The sequence below is a fragment of the Zingiber officinale genome, chromosome 9A (genome assembly GCF_018446385.1).
Source record: "Zingiber officinale cultivar Zhangliang chromosome 9A, Zo_v1.1, whole genome shotgun sequence".
Classification (NCBI taxonomy): Eukaryota; Viridiplantae; Streptophyta; class Magnoliopsida; order Zingiberales; family Zingiberaceae; genus Zingiber; species Zingiber officinale.
In genome coordinates this window covers 24,228,099-24,241,638 of record NC_056002.1, presented here as the reverse complement: position 1 = coordinate 24,241,638, position 13,540 = coordinate 24,228,099, and the positions used below count along the sequence as shown (strand labels likewise).

The window sequence follows — 13,540 nt, the reverse complement described above, 5'->3', positions numbered from 1 at the left end:
TGATTTGGTCAATGTTCTGTTTGACTAAGTCGTGGTTGATGCCAATTTGATCAAAGTCTTGATTGACTTAATCAAAATCTAGATTGTCATGCAGCATACTAGGGATAATTTCATAATTATCTAGATTATCATGTAGATAATTTAAACTACTACTGACAAGGGTATTTTGGTAAATTATATTGACCTTAAGCGCATCCCCTAATTCAGTAGGCTTCTTCATTGGATATGTGTAAAATACATCACCTAGATAATAATGAAATAATAAGGTTTAATAGGCAAATAATCTTAACGGAATTTTTAGAAATTTTCTAGAATTTAATCGGAGCTCGTATGACGAGTTTAAGGGGATGCATTTATAGGCATGGAAAAAGTCTGTTTGGAATACCCAAAAGTGAGAGTTGATTGAGGAGAGTACTTAGAGTTTGATTAAACAAACCTAAGTTCATTTTTCTTTTTCTATTCTTTTCTTTTTCTTTTCTTTTCTTTCTCCCCATGCGTCGAACCCTAAGCTTCCCGATTCCCTCTCTTCCCTTTCCGATCTTTTCTCCTCGCAACCGAAACCTCTCTTCTCCTCATCTCCCTCACACGACGCTGCGCCGCCCCGACCTGTGAGACGCCGGCGCTGACGCTGCCAGCCCTCGACGCCGCTGGCCATGGGAGGTTCGGTGCCACCTTTCCTCTCCCGATCTCCTCCTGAATCCAAAATCGTCGATTGTCCTCTCTCGCGTCACCACCGACCGCCATGGTCCGACGTCAACCATCGCGAGCCCAACAACCGGTGTAACCCTTTGCCGACCCTCTTTCCCTATCTCACTATCATCGTACCTCTTCCTTCTCCCGATCAACGCCGACACCCACTCCTTCGGTCGACTGCCATTTAGTTTTTTTTCCCTCCGATCAACTGTCGATGATCCTTCTTCCATCTTCGAATCCAATGTGTCGCTCCTCTTATTTGCAGTCCCTGAGCAGCAACGACTACTGCCATAGCAAGGTCGTCGCCCGATTTCTCCACTCTACTCATCTTCAGTCGCTGTCGTGAGCTGTGGTGGGCATTCTCGGCTAAATGGTAACTAGTTCCTTAGCCTAAGTTTTAATTAACCTATCTTAGATCTGATTAGAAGTTGGAATTAGGCCGTGGATTAAGAATTGGGTCTACTGCTTGAATGTGAATGTGTTGATTGTGATTTAGGTTTGTCAATTTGGGAGATCAGGCGTTTAACCAAGCTTCGGCTATTGAGTTGCGGCAGCAAACGCCTCCGGTCATGGGTCAACAACGGTGCAATCAGATTTGGGTAAGTTATGGAGGTAATTTTGTATATGAACTAGATTTGATTCTATTTGTGGAATGGATAGGGTGTCCTAATTCTATTTAGTGGTGATCTGATGCTTGAGTGGATTTGAGTTGTTGGGATTGATTCAAGTTAGTTTAACCTAATTTGATTATGGTATGCTTAATCCAATGCAACTGTGATTTGTTTATGTGGTAATTGATTCAGGATGGTTATCTTGTTGATTTGGTTGATGTAGAAGGTTACATGATCATTATTAGAATTATGGGATTAGTATTATAATTTGTTATGATGGATTGTTGATTAAATTGATATTATGATTAATAGAATCATTAAATTGATGTTGTGATTTAATTGGGTGGATTTCCATGTATGAATCAGTTGATGAAAGGGTGATTAATAGAAGAGTTCATGATCGATATCAAGGATCATTGGATTGATTATAAGATGTGGAGTGTTTTGGAAAGATTAAAGGATTCATGGATGATTTGATTAGGGTTTTCCCTAATTAGTTTGGGTTGAGATTTAGTTAGTTGTTGCATATATAATTAGCTAAATTATAATCATGTGATTTGTAGGACATTGCTTCGAGACGAGCATCACGACATGGGATTTGTTCCAATATGAACTACTAATTAAGGCGAGTACCTTTGACTTATCTTTTGATATTGTCTTTCTGATATGTTTATTAGGTTATAACTATTGGAACCCCAAGGTTGTTTTGGTGTGATCAACAAGTTAAGTTAGGTTCTGCGTTGTTTCTAACCTTGTGTCTAAGTGTGCAGGAGCTTAGGAGCACAGGTACTCGAGTGGAAGACGCAGCTAGCGAGAAGGACGGCACGTTGTGCGTTCGAGGGACGAGGTGCTGCGGAAGAGTACACCGGCGGACGAGAAGGAAGTGCGCGCGGTGGTTCCGAGGTACGAAAGCCGGAGCGGAAGATTGCTCGGGGAGCAAGAGACGCTGACTAGCGAAGGCTCGGCCGGGGTGCACCGAGGGACTAAGTCTGATGAGTTGGCTGGGCGAGAAGGGACACGCAGTAATGAGGGACAGAAGCCGGGAGGAAGCACTCGAGAAGGCCGAAGATGGGTTGGGTGAGCCCTATTCGGATGTCGAGATCACCCAAGCAAGCGGAGCCGGAGCAGAAGACCCGGACGAGGCGAGTGAACCGGAGAAGAGAGCACGACCAAAAGTCAACTGGGTTGACTTTTGGCTCCGGGGCGCCCGGAACCCTTCCGGGCGCCCGGAATCGACTTTTCAACAGGATCGAGTTTTGACTCGATCCGACCGTTGGGGGATAAAATTTATCCCCCCTAGGGCGCCCGGAACCCTTCCAGGTGCCCGGGCCAAGACTATAAATATAGCCTTGGTCCAGAAGCTTAGAGAACTTACTGATTGTAAATCCAGTGCTTGCACACTCTCTTTTAGTCTAAGCTTCTATTTTCTGCACTTCAACGCTGTATGAGGCTTCTCCGCCAGAAGGAGTTTTATTGAGCTTAATCTTCCTTGGATTAACAACCACATCGGTTGTAACCAAGTAAATCTTTTGTGCCTCGCTTTTCTTTATGCTTTTAATTTACTGCTTAGTTTATTTATGCAAGTGTTAGCCTAAAGAGTTCGAGGAGGGTTTGTTTTCCTTTTTGTGTTAGCAGGATATCCAACAACCCCTTCCTAGCCGGCCCAACGGTCCTACAAGTGGTATCAGAGCCGAGTACGCCTCAGAAGGACTAACCGCCGTCTGAAGCAACAAAACGATGGCCGAAGCTAGGAAATATCCACCAGCATTCAAGGGGGAGTTTTCTTCATGGAAGAAACAAATGGAGGTATATCTTAATTCTGATATTGGTATTTCTTTCATATTAAAATCTGGCTATGAAGCACCAAAGACAACGAATGGAGAAGAACTCGATCTACGCCTCTGGAACAAGAAGCAATGCAACGAGTTTGTGGCAAACGGGCGAGCTGAATTCCATCTTCTAACCGTAATACGAAAAGAAGATCTCGACAGAGTCGGAGAGTACAAAAATGCAAAAGAACTGTGGGAAAAGTTCTTGAAGATCTATGAAGAACCAGCCAATGTCGAGGATGAATCCAACACCTATTCAACGCCAGAACAGTCCGAGAATGAGGAAACTGTCGAGATAGTCGATCTCCATCCCGAGGACACAGAAAGCTCATCCCAAGTGAGCATTAATGAAGGGGGAGAGATATTGGAAGAAAGCAACTCAATAGGGGGAGAATCAACGACCGACGAGGTAAGTAAGGTATGGTCTCTACCTTCTGAACAACCGGTTAATTCAATAGAAAAATTGTCTGAAGATTTTTGTGATTTAAAAATTGAATTATCGAAAAAGTTTTTTGAATTAGAAAATCAATTGTCAAATTTTTCTTACAAATTAGAAATATTATCAAAAGAAATTTACAAATTTAAAAATATTTTGACAAAAGAATTATGCAAATCAGAAGAATTTTTCGAATTACAAATTTCTCTCTCGAAAGAATTTTACGATTTAGAAATTAAGTCACCGAAAAGGTGTTTCGGATTAAGAAATCTGTTAATAGATTCCTGTAAATTAGAATTTTTGTTGTTAAAAAATTCTTGCAAATTACAAAATATTCTTTCGAACGAATTTTGCACATTGCCGAAAAAATTTTTTATATTGTCGAAAAATTTTATCAAGTTAGAATCTATGCTATCGAAATATTTTTGTGAACTTGAAATTCAAAAAATAATAGAAATTAACATGATACAAATTGTTGCATGTTTAATATTTTTTGCTTTAAATCTGAAAAAGTGTGACTTAAGAATTTCTGATAAATTAAAATGGAAATTTAAACCTTCTGATTAAAGCATAAAATATATAAATAAATAAATGCATAGAAAATTTCTCTTAATGTTATTAATTCTCTGAAATTTTCTTGCATAAAGTTTTATGTTTAGAAACTTCTTAATCTTGATGTCGAATGACTTAGAAATTTGTCTTGACTTAGAAATATTTCCCTGAAAATTATTGAAATATAGTTTCAAAATTTTTTTTTGTCAACCCTTAGATTTCATTTGTACCCCATTTTTATTGTGATCAAAGGGGGAGAAGGGAAAGTATAAGTCTAGGGGGAGGTAGAAAACATTGAAAATTAAAATTTGGAATGTTTGAAATTTAATTTTTTCTATCATGTTGCATGTTATTGCAATAAACTGTTTAATTTCATATCTATTGTTGACCCTAGCTTAACTTGGGTTGATCACACCAAAAAGGGGGAGATTGTTGGAACCCCAAGGTTGTTTTGGTGTGATCAACAAGTTAAGTTAGGTCTTGTTTTAACCTTGTGTCTAAGTGTGCAGGAGCTTAGGAGCACAGGTACTCGAGCGGAAGACGCAGCTAGCGAGAAGGACGGCACGTTGTGCGTCCGAGGGACGAGGTGCTGCGGAAGAGTACACCGGCGGACGAGAAGGAAGTGCTATGGTGGTTACGAAGGCCGGAGCGGAAGATTGCTCGGGGAGCAAGAGGCGCAGCTAGCGAGAAGGTCGGCGGGGTGCGGCCAGGGGTCTGCGGATGAGTACGCTGGTGGACGAGAAGGACACGCAGTATTCAGGGACGAGAAGCCGAGGGAAGGCTGCTCGAGAAGGCCGGAAGATGGGTTCGGGTGAGCCCTATTCCGGATGGCAGAGATCACCCAAGCGAGCGGATCCGGAGTAGAAGACCCGGACCGAGCCGAACCGAACCAGAGCAGTGGTCCCGGATGAAAAAGTCAACACGAGTTGACTTCACTAGTTCGGGGCCCCCGAAACAGTCCAGGGCGCCCGGACCAGCCCGGGGCGCCCGGAACCCCTCCGGGCGTCCAAACCAGCATGATTGACCAGATCGAGTTTAATGCGATCTGACTGATGGGGGATAAAATTTTATCCCCCCAGGACGCCCGGAACCCTTCCAGGCGCCCGGACCAAGACTATAAATATAGCCTTGGTCCGGAAGCTTAAAACGAACTTATTGATTGTAAATCCTACACACTCTCTTTTAGTCTAAGCTTCTGTTTTCTGTACTTCAACGCTGTACGAGGCTTCTCCGCCAGAAGGAGTTTTATTGAGCTTAATCTTCCTTGGATTAACAACCACATCGGTTGTAACCAAGTAAATCTTTTGTGCCTCGCTTTTCTTTATGCTTTTAATTTACTGCTTAGTTTATTTATGCAAGTGTTAGCCTAAAGAGTTCGAGGAGGGTTTGTTTTCCTTTTTGTGTTAGCAGGATATCCAACAACCCCCTCCTAGCTGGCCCAACGGTCCTACAATAACTAGTAGTAATAGTTATGTTTATATCTGTTGGTATGTCACTACATGTTACTTGTAGCACGCCTTATTTGTTGCCTGTTATGCATTCATGCGTATATCCTTTTGATTGTTGTCATGTGTACTTTTGTTCATAGAAGTAGTGACATACATCACTGTTAGTATTAAACCTAGTACCAATTATGAGATTATTGTAAAGGGCACATTATTGTATCATATATCATTATTAATAAAAGACAAAGTTGATTATTATATTTATTTCAGTTTAGTGCCAATTGAATAAGTATAATAATGTCTTTGGGTAGTAGGTTTTTATCTACAGTATATCAATTGGTTGAATTGATAGTGAGATATTGTAGAGAATAATACTCTTAACTATTCCTAGTCGAGCATTAATATACAAGGACAATATTAATGCGTTGAGACTAGCATGTAGGTCAACGGATGACTTGATCTCACAAGTCATGGATATGAGACATCAGGTTGACACATGGGTATATATTAAAGAATATATACTGAATGACCCGCCATGAGAATGTTTCATGGATCGTTATATGAGTGTCATAAACATTCTCATGTGACTATTGGTATGAATAGTCCTTTGACCTGAAGTCACTACGGTTCCCTACATAAGGAGTTATATACTTTGTTATCGGCAAACGTCATCTGTAACAAGGTGGACAATAAAGTTGATCACTGGGTATGCAATGAATTATGCGGAGGGATGTGAGTGATGTAGATGGGATCTATCCCTTCCATATAACGGAAGCGATATCTGTGGACCCCTTGATTAGTAGGACACAAGAAAGCATGACCATGCGTAAATGAGTCAATATGAGATATTGAGCTTATTTGATTGAGTGTGTCTTCTAAGAGATCAAGAAATACAAAGGTTGATAAGTGTATGACACGGTCTATACCTTATTGATCAACCTAGATATCAAGGATAGAGGGACCAAGTCATACAAGATAATAGCCACGGACAGGTTAGGTCGGATCTCGACTTTCTCGTCACTTGGGTAGCAATGATGCCTTGCTAGATGCCACTCATTGCTTATGTATTTAAATGTTGATTTAGATACATTACCAACGTTACGAGAACCTATTGGGTCACACACAAAGAACAAGTAGATTTGGAGATGAGTTCATATGATGAATCATTAGAATTGGACTTATTGAGTTAGACTCAATTGGATCTAATTGTTAAATTAAGTCTAATTCAAACTGGACTCAAGGAGATCAATTCAAATTAATGAAATGTGATTCATTGAATTTGAATTGTATGAGATTAATTGAGTAAGACTCGATTGAATTAGACTTGAGTTAGACTCAAGTGAATTGGACTTGAGTTAGACTCAAGTGAGGAGACTTGAGTTAGACTCAAGTGAGGCTTAATGAAGAAATTCATTGAATTTCGAATTTAATGAATCATGTCATTTAATTTTCAAAATTTAAATTTAAAATGAGAGGTTTTCAAATGTGTCCTTAATGGAGAGTGAATGATCATTAAGGCTCATTAATGGAATTAATGCACATTAAGTGTTTTCATTGGATGAAAATACTTAAGTCATTTTTTTCTCTCATTTTTGTAACTTCTTCATTTTTGGCTTCTTCCTCTTCCTCTCCTCTCCTCTTGGCTGAAACCTTCTCAAGGTTGCTAGCACAACCTTAGGTGGTTTCATCTCCATCTTGTGAGTTTGTGAGACAAACGAACGCTTGATCGTGTGGATACCATAGAGGCGCGAACGTGAGATCATGCTGTGATCCGAGCTGTCGGGAGTCCGTGAGCACACCACAAAGGTATAATACTATCATGTTAGAAAGCTTAGTATATGTAGTAATTTCTTTTTCCCTTTGCATGGATTTGCTGGAGGAACTAGTATTTTTCGCTGCGCGTTTGCATGTTTAGCACATCTAGTTCCTTACAATCACCCTATTGTGTATCGGACTAGTTAATTGACTTACCTGATTTGTGTACCTAGATTTATGATACTTAGATTATTGTAGGGATTTATTTCCTTTTTGGTATATATTATATGGAAGTGTATAATGTCAGGATTTACATGCTTAGTGTCATGCGCCATCTTGCATGATTACATGCTGAGCAATTGTCGGCTTCATTATTGTTGAGCATGTAATGACCTAATTTTCCCTATTTCAAGTTCTAAATGTCCTTAAAAATATTTGAAAATGCTTTTAAAATATTCTAGAGATTTTAAAAAAAATTTAGAGTATTTTTATGTAATTTTTGAAAGTCGTTTGATATTTTTACAAAACGAAGGAAGTTTTGACAAAAAATTATCAAAGCCAAGGTTTGAACCAGAAATCTCGGGTTAAGCAAAGCTTCGCTTAACCAACAGACCAGTCGCGGGTTTCTTAGTAAAACCCGAACCAATTAGTATTTGAGTTATAGTTGGCACCGAAAATAACCTAAGGGATAAGTTGAGGTTCGGTTTTTCCCGTGACCTAAATCTCTTGATCCCTCTCCTCTCTCGCGAACGGCGACGGCGACTCCATTGTTCGGGCGGAGAAGGCGATGGAGCTAGGCCTTTTTCCGGCCGGTCTTCACCCAACTGTTGTTGATACAGTCTGACCTGGCTGTTGTTTTGATGTTGACACTGATTTAAGTTTGTATCAGATATTAATTAAACACAGACTGATAAATGATCAAGGTTGATCATGTGGAGAGGAAAAGTCCAAGTACGGATACTTGGCACGCAAAGTCGGAGAGGGCTCGGTAGCTCGTTCTCCGGACTAGGTCAGAGAGGGCTCGGTAGCTCGTTCTCTGGACCGGACGAAGTCGGAGAGGGCTCGGTTGTAACGACCTGGCCCTTTAGCCTCTTGGGCGGCCCTTGTGGCGGCCCAACTAGCGACCCTTATGTCGTCGGCCCATTTGGCGACCTCTCATGTCGTCGACCGACGACCCTCTGGTCGTGCCGTTACTCACTAGGACTTTCCACCCCCTGGCCAGTGGATTTTTGCCTCCCCCAGGATTCGAACTCTAAACCTCCAGGCTTAAGTATTAGAGTTTATGAATCCTGGTAACCAAGTGAGATTTCTTTTTATTGTAACGACCCGACCCATTTGGCGGCCCATTTGGCGACCCTTGGGTCGTCGACCGTCGGCCGTGCCGTTACTCACTAGGACTTTCCACACAGATGTTGTTTTGCCTGAGTTCGAACTCTAGACCTCCGGGCTTAAGTACTAGGTTTATGAATCGTAACCAGTGAGATGATCTCACTTGGTTGCGAGAGTTCGTAAACTCTGGGAGGCAAAACCATCGCCGTGGTGAAAGTCCAGTGAGTAACACGGCGATCGACTCGACCAAGGGTCGTCGGTCGAAGACATGGCCGGACCCTTTGGCCTCTTGGGCGGCCCTTGTGGCACCCTTATGTCGTCGGCTGTTGGCGACCTCTCGTATAGGCGACCGTTTTAGTGTCGTTACTCACTGGACTTTTCACAGCGTTGGATTTTTGCCTCCCGGGTTCTCTCAGGGCTTAAGTATTAGGTTTATGATCACGGTAACCAGTGGATCATTGATCTCACGGTTACCGAGATTCATAAACCTAATACTTAAGCCCTGGAGGTTTAGAGTTCAATCTGATCCACTGACCAGGTGAAAAGTCCCAGTGAGTAACGACACGGCCATGAGAGGTCGCCAAACGGGCCGACGACATCGACGGTCGACGACCCGAGGGTCGACGGTCGACGAATGGGCCAAAGGGCCGGTCGTTACAATAAAGGCTCCTTTATTGTAACGACCCATTTGGCCCGTTTGGCGACCCTCGGGTCGTCGATCGTCGACCCTTATGTCGTCGGCCCGTTTGGCGACCTCTCATGTCGTCGACCCTCGGCATGTGGTTACTCACTAGGACTTTCCACACAGCGTTGGTTTCCCCGAGATTGAACTCTAAACCTCCGGGCTTAAGTATTGGGGTTTATCAATCACGCAACCAGTGAGATGATCTCACGGTTGCGAGATCGTAAACTCAATACTTAAACTGGAGGTTTAGATTCAATCTGGGGAGGCAAAACCACCGCCGGTGGAAAGTCCTGAGTGACGGCGAGGGTCGTCGACGACGAGGTCGCCAAACGGGCCGACATAAAGGTCGCTAGCCGCCACAAGGGCGCCCAAGAGGCGAAGGGCGGTCGATAAAAGGCGCCTTTTATTGTAACGACCGGCCCTCTTGGCCCATTTGGCAACCCTCGGGTCGTCGACCGTCGGCCCTTATGTCGTCGGCCCGTTTGGCGACCTCTCATGTCGTCGATGGACGTTGGCAGTGTCGTTACTCACTAGGACTTTCCACCGGCTGATTTTGCCTCCAGATTCGAACTCTAAACCTCCGGGCTTAAGTATTAGGTTTATGAATCTGGTAACCAAGTGAGATCATCTCACTTGGTTGCGGATTCATAAACTCTAGTACTTAAGCACGGAGGTCTAGAGTTCGAATCCTGGGGAGGCAAAGCCTGGTGGTAACGACACGGCCAAAGGGTCGTCGGTCGACGACATGAGAGGTCGCCAAATGGGCCGACGACATAAGGGTCGCTAGTTGGGCCGCCACAAGGGCCGCCCAAGAGGCCAAAGGGCCAGGTCGTTACAATAAAAAGGCGCCTTTTTATTGTAACGACCCGGCACGACCGACGGTCGACGACCCAAGGGTCGCCAAATGGGCCGCCAAATGGGTCGGGTCGTTACATCGGTAGCTCGTTCTCTGGATCGGACGAAGTCAGAGAGGGCTCGGTAGCTCGTTCTCTGGACCCGGACGAAGTCGGAGAGGGCTCGGTAGCTCGTTCTCCGGACTAGGTCAGAGAGGGCTCGGTAGCTCGTTCTCTGGACCGGACGAAGTCAGAGAGGGCTCGGTAGCTCGTTCTCTGGACCGAACGAAGTCGGAGAGGGCTCGGTAGCTTGTTCTCCAGACTAGGTCAGAGAGGGTTTGGTAGCTCGTTCTCTGGACCAGGAAGACGTTAGGGTTTAGGGCTGGGAAGCTCTAAATCTAACACAGAGGCATTGGATCGGTCTGTTGATCGATCCAGTGATACTTTGGTTGTCTGGATCAGTCTGTCGACCGATCCAGTGATACCTTAGTTATCTGATCGGTCTGGTGACCTATCAGTAACCACACAGAAGCAAGCTGTGGATTATCTGATTGGTCTGGTGACCGATCAGTAACCACACAAAAGCAATCTGTGGGTTACCTGATCGGTCTAGTGACCGATCAGTAAGAAGCGATGGGATGCGCTGGGACTCAAAGCAATAAAGGGGGGATCGGTCTGTGGACCGATCCACCTATAGGCTGATCGGTCCACATATCGATCAGCATAATCCCAGACCGATCAGGGTGTGTCCTGATCGGTCCGGAAGGCTATGGATCGGTCTGTTGACCGATCCACAACAATGTCGTTTGTTTTCTGCTGTTTCTCTGCGATTTCTGATTCACCTGATCAAATCATCTGTTGTGAGATTTTTGAGTTACAGGTTGCAGGTGTCGTGCCAGTGCTTAATTTCAAATTAAGCTCCATTAGAAGAATAAGAACAAGTGCCCTTTCTGCTGTGTTTCACTGCAAGTGGTGCAATTCGAGCGTCAACGTTCACTAGCTGCGATCAGTTGGCAACAGCTTGACTCTTGCTCATTGGTTCGAGCTCAGAGACACCAGTGAAGACCATGGATGGTATTGGTGTGAGTTCAGAGAACCAGATGAGGAGGAAGAGTGATTGGCGGTTGCAGTGATTCGATACAGGTGACAGTGATTCGGCTCTGGCTGAAGACAGTGAGAAAGCAGAATAAGAAGAAAGAAGAAGAGAGGTTTGCTAGGATTTTTGAAAACTCTCTGTCGACCAAAGCAAGGGTGCGGTGTTGTTGAGCTCTTGGCTGAGGAATCCTTCTGTCTGTGTGCGTTGCTTTCAACGTGGATGTAAGTTCATTTGTTCATTCCTTTGGCCACTGAACTCTGTAAGTCTTGTGCTTCATTTCAAATATTTTCTGTGACTTTGTGGAGAGGTTACTCCACCGAGAAGGAGAAATACTTAGCCGGAATTTGTCCGGGGTGTGATCTACCGAAAGATCAAGGGATCGCCCACCTTACGGACACGCCGAGGAGTAGGGGCAAGTTATCCCCGAACCTCGTACATACTTGTGTAAGCTGTAGGTTGTGTTTCTTTCCTTGCATCAGTTTTCGTTTTGTTTATTTCCGCTGTGCTAACGAGCTTTTGTGAGGAATTGATTGAGTTTTTAGTGGAGGCTATTCACACCCCCTCTCTCTAACCATCCGAAGGTCCTAACAAGTGATATCAGAGCAAGGTGCTCTTCATCCGGATTAACACCCTAAAGAGCAAGAAGATGGCTATGAAGGAAGGTTTTAGCACCAATCGTCCACCCTACTTCGACGGAGCGGACTTCCAATATTGGAAGAGCCGTATGGAGTACTATCTCAAGACCGACATCTCCATGTGGTTCTCGGTCAAGGAAGGATTCACACCTCCAAAGGACGAAGAAGGTAAGGAACTAGAATCGTCAAGGTGGTCCGCCGAGCAAACTCGCAAAGGACAAGCCGATGCCAAGGCGGTGGTCACCCTACAATGTGGGATAGCCAAAGATAAATTTGTCAAGGTAGGACCATTTGTGAGTGCTAAGGATTTGTGGAACAAGCTCATCGAGCTCCAAGAAGGAACTCGAGACTCTCGGATCGCCAAGAGAGACTTGTTCCTAAACCAACTACAAAATCTCACCATGAAGGAGAACGAAACGGTAAGTGAACTACACGGAAGGTTCAAAGAGATCATCAATGGTCTTCATTCCGTAGATGAATGCGTAGAAAATCGCGATCTCGTAAGGTACGCTCTCAAAGCCTTTCCAAGGAATGCCTTGTGGTCATCTATGGGGGATGCCTACAAGGTCTCCAAGGACCTTTCAATTGTGAAGTTAGATGAATTCTTTTGTGAAATGGAACTTCATGAACTTGCTAACAAGAGTCAAAAAGAGAAAGGTATTGCTTTAGTTGCAGGAGAAAAGAGCAAGGATGGAAGAAGGAAGAAAGAAAAGAAGAAGGAGAAAGAGATTCCTACATCCTCATCCTCTTCCGAGTCCGATGATGAAGGAGGATCATCATCAAGCGAGATGGCCAACTTCGTAAGAAGAATCATGAGAAGGAGCCGGAGATACAAGGGGAAAGGTAAGTCGATTGATCAAAATATTGATAAGACTAATGTTACATGTTATGAGTGTAGCAAGAAAGGACACTATCGGAGCGAGTGTCCAAAACTCAAGAAGAAGGAAGAAAGAGTCAAGAAGAAGAAAGCTCTCAAAGCTTCTTGGGATAAATCCTCCTCAAGCTCATCGGAGGAAGAGAAGGAGAAAAGCACTCGTCAACTAGCGCTCATGGCAAGGGAGGAATCGGATTCCGGAAGTGATACATCAGCCACGACTTCATCATCTTCGGATGACGAAGAGGTAACTTCTCCACACTTAGAAAAATGCTATAAAACTATTGCACATTTATCAACTTTGCTTAAGAAATCAAAAACTGAAATCAAATCATTAAAAGAAGAAGTAGAACACTTGAAGACTCTTAGGGAAGATGAGGTTGATGACCTTCATCAAGAGCTTCTTGAGGATGAAAACAAAGCCTTAAAGAGTGAAGTTGAGAAACTCAAGAAAATGCTTGAGAAATTCTCAACTAGCTCTAAGACCTTAGATATGATTCTAAATGCCCAAAGGGCGGTCTACAACAAGGCTGGATTAGGATATCAACCTAAGGAGTCTAGTTTCATTTCTTTAGTGTCTAGAACCCAATTTCATAGATCACATGCTTCTAGGGTTCATGAGACTAGGAAGGGTGTGACCAAGGCATGGGTTCCTAGGTCTTTCATTGTAGATGCATTAGGTCCCAAAATTTGGGTACCTAAAACATCTATCTTTCGTGTCTTGTAGGCATTTGTCAAGGGGGAGCATCTATCAACTTGGTTTGTTG

General features: G+C 43.6%; 1 long non-coding RNA gene across 1 annotated transcript; it reads left to right on the top strand.

Annotated features, from left to right (window-relative positions):
• Nucleotides 1-465: 465 nt before the first annotated feature.
• LOC122018469 lies at nt 466-2,067 on the top strand. Its single transcript, XR_006121785.1, has 3 exons — nt 466-1,066; nt 1,190-1,292; nt 1,868-2,067. It is a non-coding gene; the product is annotated as an uncharacterized LOC122018469 (long non-coding RNA).
• Nucleotides 2,068-13,540: the final 11,473 nt, after the last annotated feature.